Below are 8114 nucleotides of genomic sequence, written 5' to 3' on the forward strand. Positions count from 1 at the left end.
GAACCTTCCAGAAGGACAACCATCTCTGCAGCACTCTACCAATCAGGACTTTATGGTAGAGTGGCCAGACGGAAACCACTCCTCATTAAAAGTCACATGACAGCCCGCTTAGGACTCTCAGACCATGAGAAACAAGATTCTCTGGTCTGATGATTGAACTCATTGGTCTGAATGCCAAGCGTCACGTCTGGAGGAAACCTGGCACCATCGCTACGGTAAAGTATGGGTGGCAGCATCATGCTGTGGTGATGTTTTTCAGTGGCAGGGACTGGGAGAATAGTCAGGATCGAGGGACAGATGAACGGAGCAAAGTACAGAGAGATCCTTGATGAAAACCCGATCGAACATCTCTGGAGACCTGAAATTGTGCAGTGACGCTCCCCATCCAACCTGACAGAGCTTGAAAGGATCTGCAGAGAAGAATGTGAGAAACTCCCCAAATACAGGTGTGCCAAGCTTGTAGCGTCATACCCAAGAACACTCAGGCTGTAATCACTGCCAAAGGTGCTTCAACAAAGTACTGAGTAAAGGGTCTGAATACCTATGTAAATGTGATATTTCAGTTGTTTTATTTTAATAAACTTGCATAAATTTTGAAAAACCAGTTTTTGCTTTGTCATTATGGAGTATTGTGTGTAGATTGATGAGGGAAAAAACAATTTAATCAATTTTAGAATAAGGCTATAACATAACAAAATGTGTAAAAAGTGAAGGGGTCTGTATACTTCTCCCGAATGCACTGTCACTGGTCTAGCCCAATACTCCGAAGTTAAACAAATTCGAGTAATTGCCTTTGAGTGTGGACTGTATTATTATGTACACTGGATGGACTGGTTACCTTATGCTACACTCCAACATTTCTATCCGTGAGTCTGGTAGAGAACGTATAGGCGATGCTGGGCGATGCTAGGCGATGCTGTTGGTTTATTGATTGTGCAGGGCGGCTTACAGTTAGTCTACAATTAGTGCATTTCATTTTGAATAGCCTAGTAAAAGGGAATTTTTACATTTTAATAATGAATTGGGTGGCACATTACCTTTAACTATACAGAATATCACGCGTTTCCTTCTCCCCCCTCATATTTTTTTTTTATTCCTCGAGCACGCAGACCGGTTGTCAACAGTTTAGTGAAATATGTTTCGTTGCGAAAACATGTTACTATCGATGTTCCCGAATAGATTTCACTTTGTTTCCGAAATTAAGCACTGGGTTGCTGCAGGAACAAGGTTGGAGAGCCCATGGCATACAGAGTTTGGTCGGAATATCACCTTTCAAGCAGAGAGAGCATGCTCCTCAAACAGTGGCTGATGCTTGGAGTGTAATAAGTGTTGTTATATTTATTTTTCAGCTGCTCATATTAAGTACAAATCCGCTATAAAACCGAAGTAGACTACAAAACGGACAGGCGGGAAAACGCTTGGCCTCCATTCGCGATTCGAGTGCACACAGATGACATGCATTTTTCCCCCTGCCCATTTTACAATGGGCCATTCTAAATCGAAAGTAATTTGACATATTAGTAAAGACAATATTAAATTGAGAATAGTCTGATGTGAAAATATAATCACTTGAGAGAATAGCTGAGGCAAGGAACAGAGCGCAAGCTTTTTTTTCTACTTTCTCAAATCATCAATAGCCGATAGTAGCACCATGCAGCCCATATAAGTGTTTTGATTTCTAAGACATTCTAAGGTTTGTATAATTTGCAAATAAAGTTGCCAAATAGGTCCTAAATGCTACATTTTTTTGTTATTTCAAATGATCACTTTTGCGCTCAACATTGCCACTTCATATGCGCACTCACTCTGGAATGGGAAAAATACCCTTTCTACTTCATTCAGCTAAGTTAAATTATATTCTTCTTACTATAAAATCATCTAAAATAAAATAATGGCACGGGAACTTAGAAGCATATCTTGTCAACTAATGAACAAGCCTACAGCTGTAACGGCGGCCTTCCCTCTCTTCACTAGAAGAGGGGGTGAAACAGGGATCGGACCAACACGCAGCGTAGCCAGTGCTCAACATGTTTAATTAACAACAACTACTGTGAACACTAAACAAATACAAAATAACAAAAGTGGCAAACCGATACAGACCTATCTGGTGCAGAACACAAACACAGAGACAGGAAACAACCACCCACAATCCCCAACACAAAACAAGCCACCTATATATGATTCTCAATCAGGGACAACGATTGACAGCTGTCTCTGATTGAGAACCATATTAGGCTGAACACAGAAACAGACGAACTAGACACACAACATAGAATTCCCACCCAGCTCACGTCCTGACCAACACTAAACAAGCAAAACACATAAGAACTCTGGTCAGGACGTTACAGTACCCCTCTCCTGAGGTGCGGACTCCGAACGCACCCCTAAAACTCAAGAGGAGGGCCTGGGTGGGCATCTGTCCGCGGTGGCGGCTCCGGCGCAGGACGAGGACACCACTCCACCACTGTCTTTGTCCCCCTCCTTAGCGTCCTTTGAGTGGCGACCCTCGCCCACGACCTCGGCCTAAGAATCCTCCCCAAGGCCCCCACATGATTTAGGAGGTAGCTCAGGACAGAGAGGTAGCTCAGGACAGAGAGGTAGCTCAGGACAGAGAGGTAGCTCAGGACAGAGAGGTAGCTCAGGACAGAGAGGTAGCTCCGGACAGAGAGGTAGCTCCGGACTGAGTGGCAGCTCCGGACTGAGTGGCCGCTCATGACTGTAGGGCCGCTCATGACTGTAGGGCCGCTCATGACTGTAGGGCCGCTCATGACTGGAAGGCGGCTCATGACTGTAGGGCGGCTCATGACTGGAAGGCGGCTCATGACTGGAAGGCGGCTCATGACTGGAAGGCGGCTCATGACTGGAAGGCGGCTCATGACTGGAAGGCGGCTCATGACTGAGTGGCGGCTCATGACTGGAGGGCGGCTCATGACTGGAGGGCGGCTCATGACTGGAGGGCGGCTCATGACTGGAGGGCGGCTCATGACTGGAGGGCGGCTCCTGACTGGCTGGCGGCTCCTGACTGGCTGGCGGCTCTGGCGGCTCCTGACTGGCTGGCGGCTCTGGCGGCTCCTGACTGGCTGGCGGCTCTGGCGGCTCCTGACTGGCTGGCGGCTCTGGCGGCTCCTGACTGGCTGGCGGCTCTGGCGGCTCCTGACTGGCTGGCGGCTCTGGCGGCTCCTGACTGGCTGGCGGCTCTGGCGGCTCCTGACTGGCTGGCGGCTCTGGCGGCTCCTGACTGGCTGGCGGGCTCTGGCGGCTCCTGACTGGCTGGCGGCTCTGGCGGCTCCTGACTGGCTGGCGGCTCCTGACTGGCTGGCGGCTCCTGACTGGCTGGCGGCTCCTGACTGGCTGGCGGCTCCTGACTGGCTGGCGGCTCATGACTGGCTGGCGGCTCATGACTGGCTGGCGGCTCATGACTGGCTGGCGGCTCTGGCGGCTCCTGACTGGCTGGCGGCTCTGGCGGCTCCTGACTGGCTGGCGGCTCTGGCGGCTCCTGACTGGCTGGCGGCTCTGGCGGCTCCTGACTGGCTGGCGGCTCTGGCGGCTCCTGACTGGCTGGCGGCTCTGGCGGCTCCTGACTGACGGACGGCTCTAGCGGCTCGGGACAGACGGGCGGCTCAGATGGCGCTGGGCAGACGGATGGCTCAGATGGCGCTGGGCAGACGGATGGCTCAGATGGCGCTGGGCAGACGGATGGCTCAGATGGCGCTGGGCAGACGGATGGCTCAGGTGGCGCTGGGCAGACGGATGGCTCAGGTGGCGCTGGGCAGACGGATGGCTCAGGTGGCGCTGGGCAGACGGATGGCTCAGGTGGCGCTGGGCAGACGGATGGCTCAGGTGGCGCTGGGCAGACGGATGGCTCAGGTGGCGCTGGGCAGACGGATGGCTCAGGTGGCGCTGGGCAGACGGATGGCTCAGGTGGCGCTGGGCAGACGGATGGCTCAGGTGGCGCTGGGCAGACGGATGGCTCAGGTGGCGCTGGGCAGACGGATGGCTCAGGTGGCGCTGGGCAGACGGATGGCTCAGGTGGCGCTGGGCAGACGGATGGCTCAGATGGCGCTGGGCAGACGGATGGCTCAGATGGCGCTGGGCAGACGGATGGCTCAGATGGCGCTGGGCAGACGGATGGCTCAGATGGCGCTGGGCAGACGGATGGCTCAGATGGCGCTGGGCAGACGGATGGCTCAGATGGCGTTGGGCAGACGGATGGCTCAGATGGCGCTGGGCAGACGGATGGCTCAGACGGCGCTGGGCAGACGGATGGCTCAGACGGCGCTGGGCAGACGGATGGCTCAGACGGCGCTGGGCAGACGGATGGCTCAGACGGCGCTGGGCAGACGGATGGCTCAGACGGCGCTGGGCAGACGGATGGCTCAGACGGCGCTGGGCAGACGAGCAGTGCAGGCGGCGTCGGGCAGACGGCCGACTCTGACCTGCTGAGGCGCACAGTAGGCCTGGTGCGTGGTGCCGGAACTGGTGGTACCGGACTGGAGACACGCACCTCAAGGCGAGTGCGGGGAGAAGGAACAGGGCACACTGGTTTCTCAAAGCGCACTATAGGCCTGGTGCGTGGTGCCGGAACTGGTGGTACCGGACTGAGGGCACGCACCTCAGGGCGAGTGCGGGGAGAAGGAACAGTGCGTACAGGGCTCTGGAGGCGCACAGGAAGCTTGGTGCGTGGTGCCGGAACTGGAGGCACTGGGCTGGAGACACGCACCATAGGGAGAGTGTGTGGAGGAGGAACAGGCCTCTGGAGACGCACTGGAAGCCTGGTGCATGGTGTAGGCACTGGTGGTACTGGGCTGGGGCCACGCACCATAAGGCGAGTGCGGGGTGCTGGAACTGGAGGAAATGGGCTGGAGACACGCACCATAGGGCTAGTGCGTGGAGGAGGAACAGGGCTCTGGAGACGCACAGGAGGCTTGGTGCATGGTGCCGGAACTGGTGGTACCGGGCTGGGGCGGGAAGGTGGCGCCGGATATACCGGACCGTGCAGGCGTACTGGCTCCCTTGAGCACTGAGCCTGCCCAACCTTACCTGGTTGAATGCTCCCCGTAGCCCGACCAATGCGGGGAGGTGGAATAACCCGCACTGGGCTGTGTTGGCGAACCGGGGACACCATGCGTAAGGCTGGTGCCATGTACACCGGCCCGAGGAGATGTACTGGAGGCCAGATATGTAGAGCCGGCTTCATGGCACTTGGCTCAATGCTCAATCTAGCCCGGCCAGTGCGGGGAGGTGGAATAACCCGCACCGGGCTATGCACACGTACAGGAGACACCGTGCGCTCTTCCGCATAACACGGTGTCTGCCCGTACTCCCGCTCTCCACGGTAAGCATGGGAAGTGGGCGCAGGTCTCCTACCTGACTTCGCCACACTACCCTTTAGATTTTTGGGATTTCTTCTCGGGCTTCCTGGCCAGCCGTGTTCCCTCATAACACCGGTTCCCCTTCTCAGCTGCTTTCGCTCTCCTAGCTGCCTCCACCTGTTCCCATGGAAGGCGATCCTTACCAGCCAGGATCTCCTCCCATGTGTAGCAACCCTTTCCGTCCAATACGTCCTCCCAAGTCCATTTCTCCTGGTCCCGCTGCTGCTGCTGCTGCCGCTGCTGCCCGTTGCTACGCTGCTTGGTCCGAGATTGGTGGGTGGTTCTGTAACGGCGGCCTTCCCTCTCTTCACTAGAAGAGGGGGTGAAACAGGGATCGGACCAACACGCAGCGTAGCCAGTGCTCAACATGTTTAATTAACAACAACTACTGTGAACACTAAACAAATACAAAATAACAAAAGTGGCAAACCGATACAGACCTATCTGGTGCAGAACACAAACACAGAGACAGGAAACAACCACCCACAATCCCCAACACAAAACAAGCCACCTATATATGATTCTCAATCAGGGACAACGATTGACAGCTGTCTCTGATTGAGAACCATATTAGGCTGAACACAGAAACAGACGAACTAGACACACAACATAGAATTCCCACCCAGCTCACGTCCTGACCAACACTAAACAAGCGAAACACATAAGAAATCTGGTCAGGACGTTACAACAGCCAATGCCATGGAGCATAGACAGACAACATAGGCCTACAGTTTAGGCCAACTCATATTCTGTTCTTCTGAAATACATTTTCTTCATATCATGTTTATTTAGACCTGACTAAAATAAATAATGGACTTTTTGTGATTGTGTATATTCAATTTCTTTATTAGACTTTTTTTAAATGTAGATATTCCACAGGCGCACATAAGCGGCTTGTATGAATGGAGGCATAGATATTCTAAATTGGTTATGTTAATTAACGGTCAATTTCCGTGAGACAAGCAGTCTTTTGCATGACAATAACCGGTGGAAAAAATGTCATGACCCCCACAGCCAATGTGTGTTCCTCTCAAGAGTATAATCACCTTTACCTGGATGTAATACTATTAGACATGGTTGTTCATCATCATCACCATCAATGAATCCATGTGTTGTGCTACTAAGGACTCTTACAGGGTACAGTAAGTTAAAGTCAGACACCATTAATACATTGAACTTACTTTCAAAATTTGTCCACCTTCAGGATACCTTCTTAGAATATCTTTCAAAAACTCGACCAATGGTGGTGTCGTCTGTCCAAACCGCCCTGTAAAAATAGCAGTGCAATAGAACGGCATGTAAAACATATACTACGCATGTAGAACTAAACTAAAGGATTATGAACACCTATGTGAGAAGTAAGAATGAATTAATCCCAGAACTATTTCCAGTTATCTATTATTTTTACCTCCCCCTTTCAGGCCCCTTCCCTCCAGTGTCATGGATACTTCAGGGCTTCCCCTGGGTACCAGGGTCCCAATCTGCACTTTGTCATCCAGCTTAAGTAGGGGGAGACAGAACACACCATGAGTACTATACAATATGCTTGTCCTTAAGCTTTAGTAACTGCACTGGAACTATAATGAACGTCTTGTATACAAAACCCTAAATATTAATGCTTCAAACGATGAAACAACCTGATAAATATCTTGAATTGCACATCAGATCACATTTGTTTATTTATTCGCTGCCATAGTAGCAGCCTATGATCATAATGCAAGACCATTAAATTGAACAACCTTCACAGCATCATAAAGAACATTCGACTGTCAACCAGGCTAAATCTTGGGGTGGTGTTATTGCATAGGTGTCAATGTGATACACAATCCCACTCTGCACCGAACAGGATCGATACTGAGCAGAGCAGGCTGAACGTGCACCAGCAGCAGGCAGGCTTACAGGAAGTCTGTTATCTCTCGATCTCCAAGGTGAAAACCCTCATCTGCCGTGTCACTCGCTTCGCTCAGCACTTCTGGCACATGAACAAGCAGTCCTACACAACTGTAACTGACGGACTAATGCTGATGGTCACTGATTGTCACTTTTTCTTGCTGGCCATGGTTTGTACAATATTGTGTTACTGATATGTAAAAATCAACAACTAAATTCAACACAGGTCAGGTACTAGGCCAGGACTAAATTATCTTTTCATTTAACCTTGTGAATGAGAGTTCATTAAGGTTGTTGGTCTTAACCTGCCAATGAATGTCCTTTTGTTGCACTAATGAGATGTGTATAATAATAGCACAAAATAAAAGGTGTAAAAGGTTGACAGAGAGGGCAGGGCTTTCAATCTGATTAAAGGCAGGCATGAATTGTAGTATATGCTGACTGACCATAATAGGCCTACTAATACAATACTGGTAGTGGTGCAATGTCCTACTTCTGAGCTTGGAAAGCGTCAAAGCCCATAATTCTCCAAATAACTGGAATCATTCATTGCCAATTGTCCAGGTAAGCATTTCAGCTGTAACATATCTGTCTCTCTACTCCTTTCCCCGATGAAGATGTTTTCAGTTTACATTCAAAGTTTTTTTTCCCTTCAGATGGTTAGCTAACCTTCTTAGTTAATTTGTTTTCGGAGAATCAGCTGACCCTCAGAGGCACACTGAAGAATATGTTTGGGGAGTATGGAGACCAAGACTAAACTTGTTACTGCCTTTAAGTGTCCCCCAAAGCAAGACATTCCCAAGCTAAGTATGGACGCTGGGACAGAGCCAACCCTTCAGATGGATAGCTGTG

The 8114-nt window shown here is 51.0% G+C and overlaps 1 protein-coding gene across 1 annotated transcript in view; it reads right to left on the reverse strand.

Moving 5' to 3' along the window:
• LOC120018096 (sacsin-like) overlaps positions 1–6802 on the reverse strand; it is a 28779-nt gene extending 21977 nt beyond the window's left edge. Inside the window, exons 1-2 of the mRNA XM_038961082.1 lie at positions 6781–6802; positions 6554–6639 (exon numbers count right to left, since the gene is read on the reverse strand). The gene's annotated coding sequence lies outside the window, so the exon portion shown is untranslated. The remainder of the gene's footprint in view (positions 1–6553; positions 6640–6780) is intronic.
• Positions 6803–8114: the final 1312 nt, after the last annotated feature.

Source organism: Salvelinus namaycush, chromosome 23 (assembly GCF_016432855.1).
Source record: "Salvelinus namaycush isolate Seneca chromosome 23, SaNama_1.0, whole genome shotgun sequence".
In the NCBI taxonomy this organism is placed as follows: domain Eukaryota; kingdom Metazoa; phylum Chordata; class Actinopteri; order Salmoniformes; family Salmonidae; genus Salvelinus; species Salvelinus namaycush.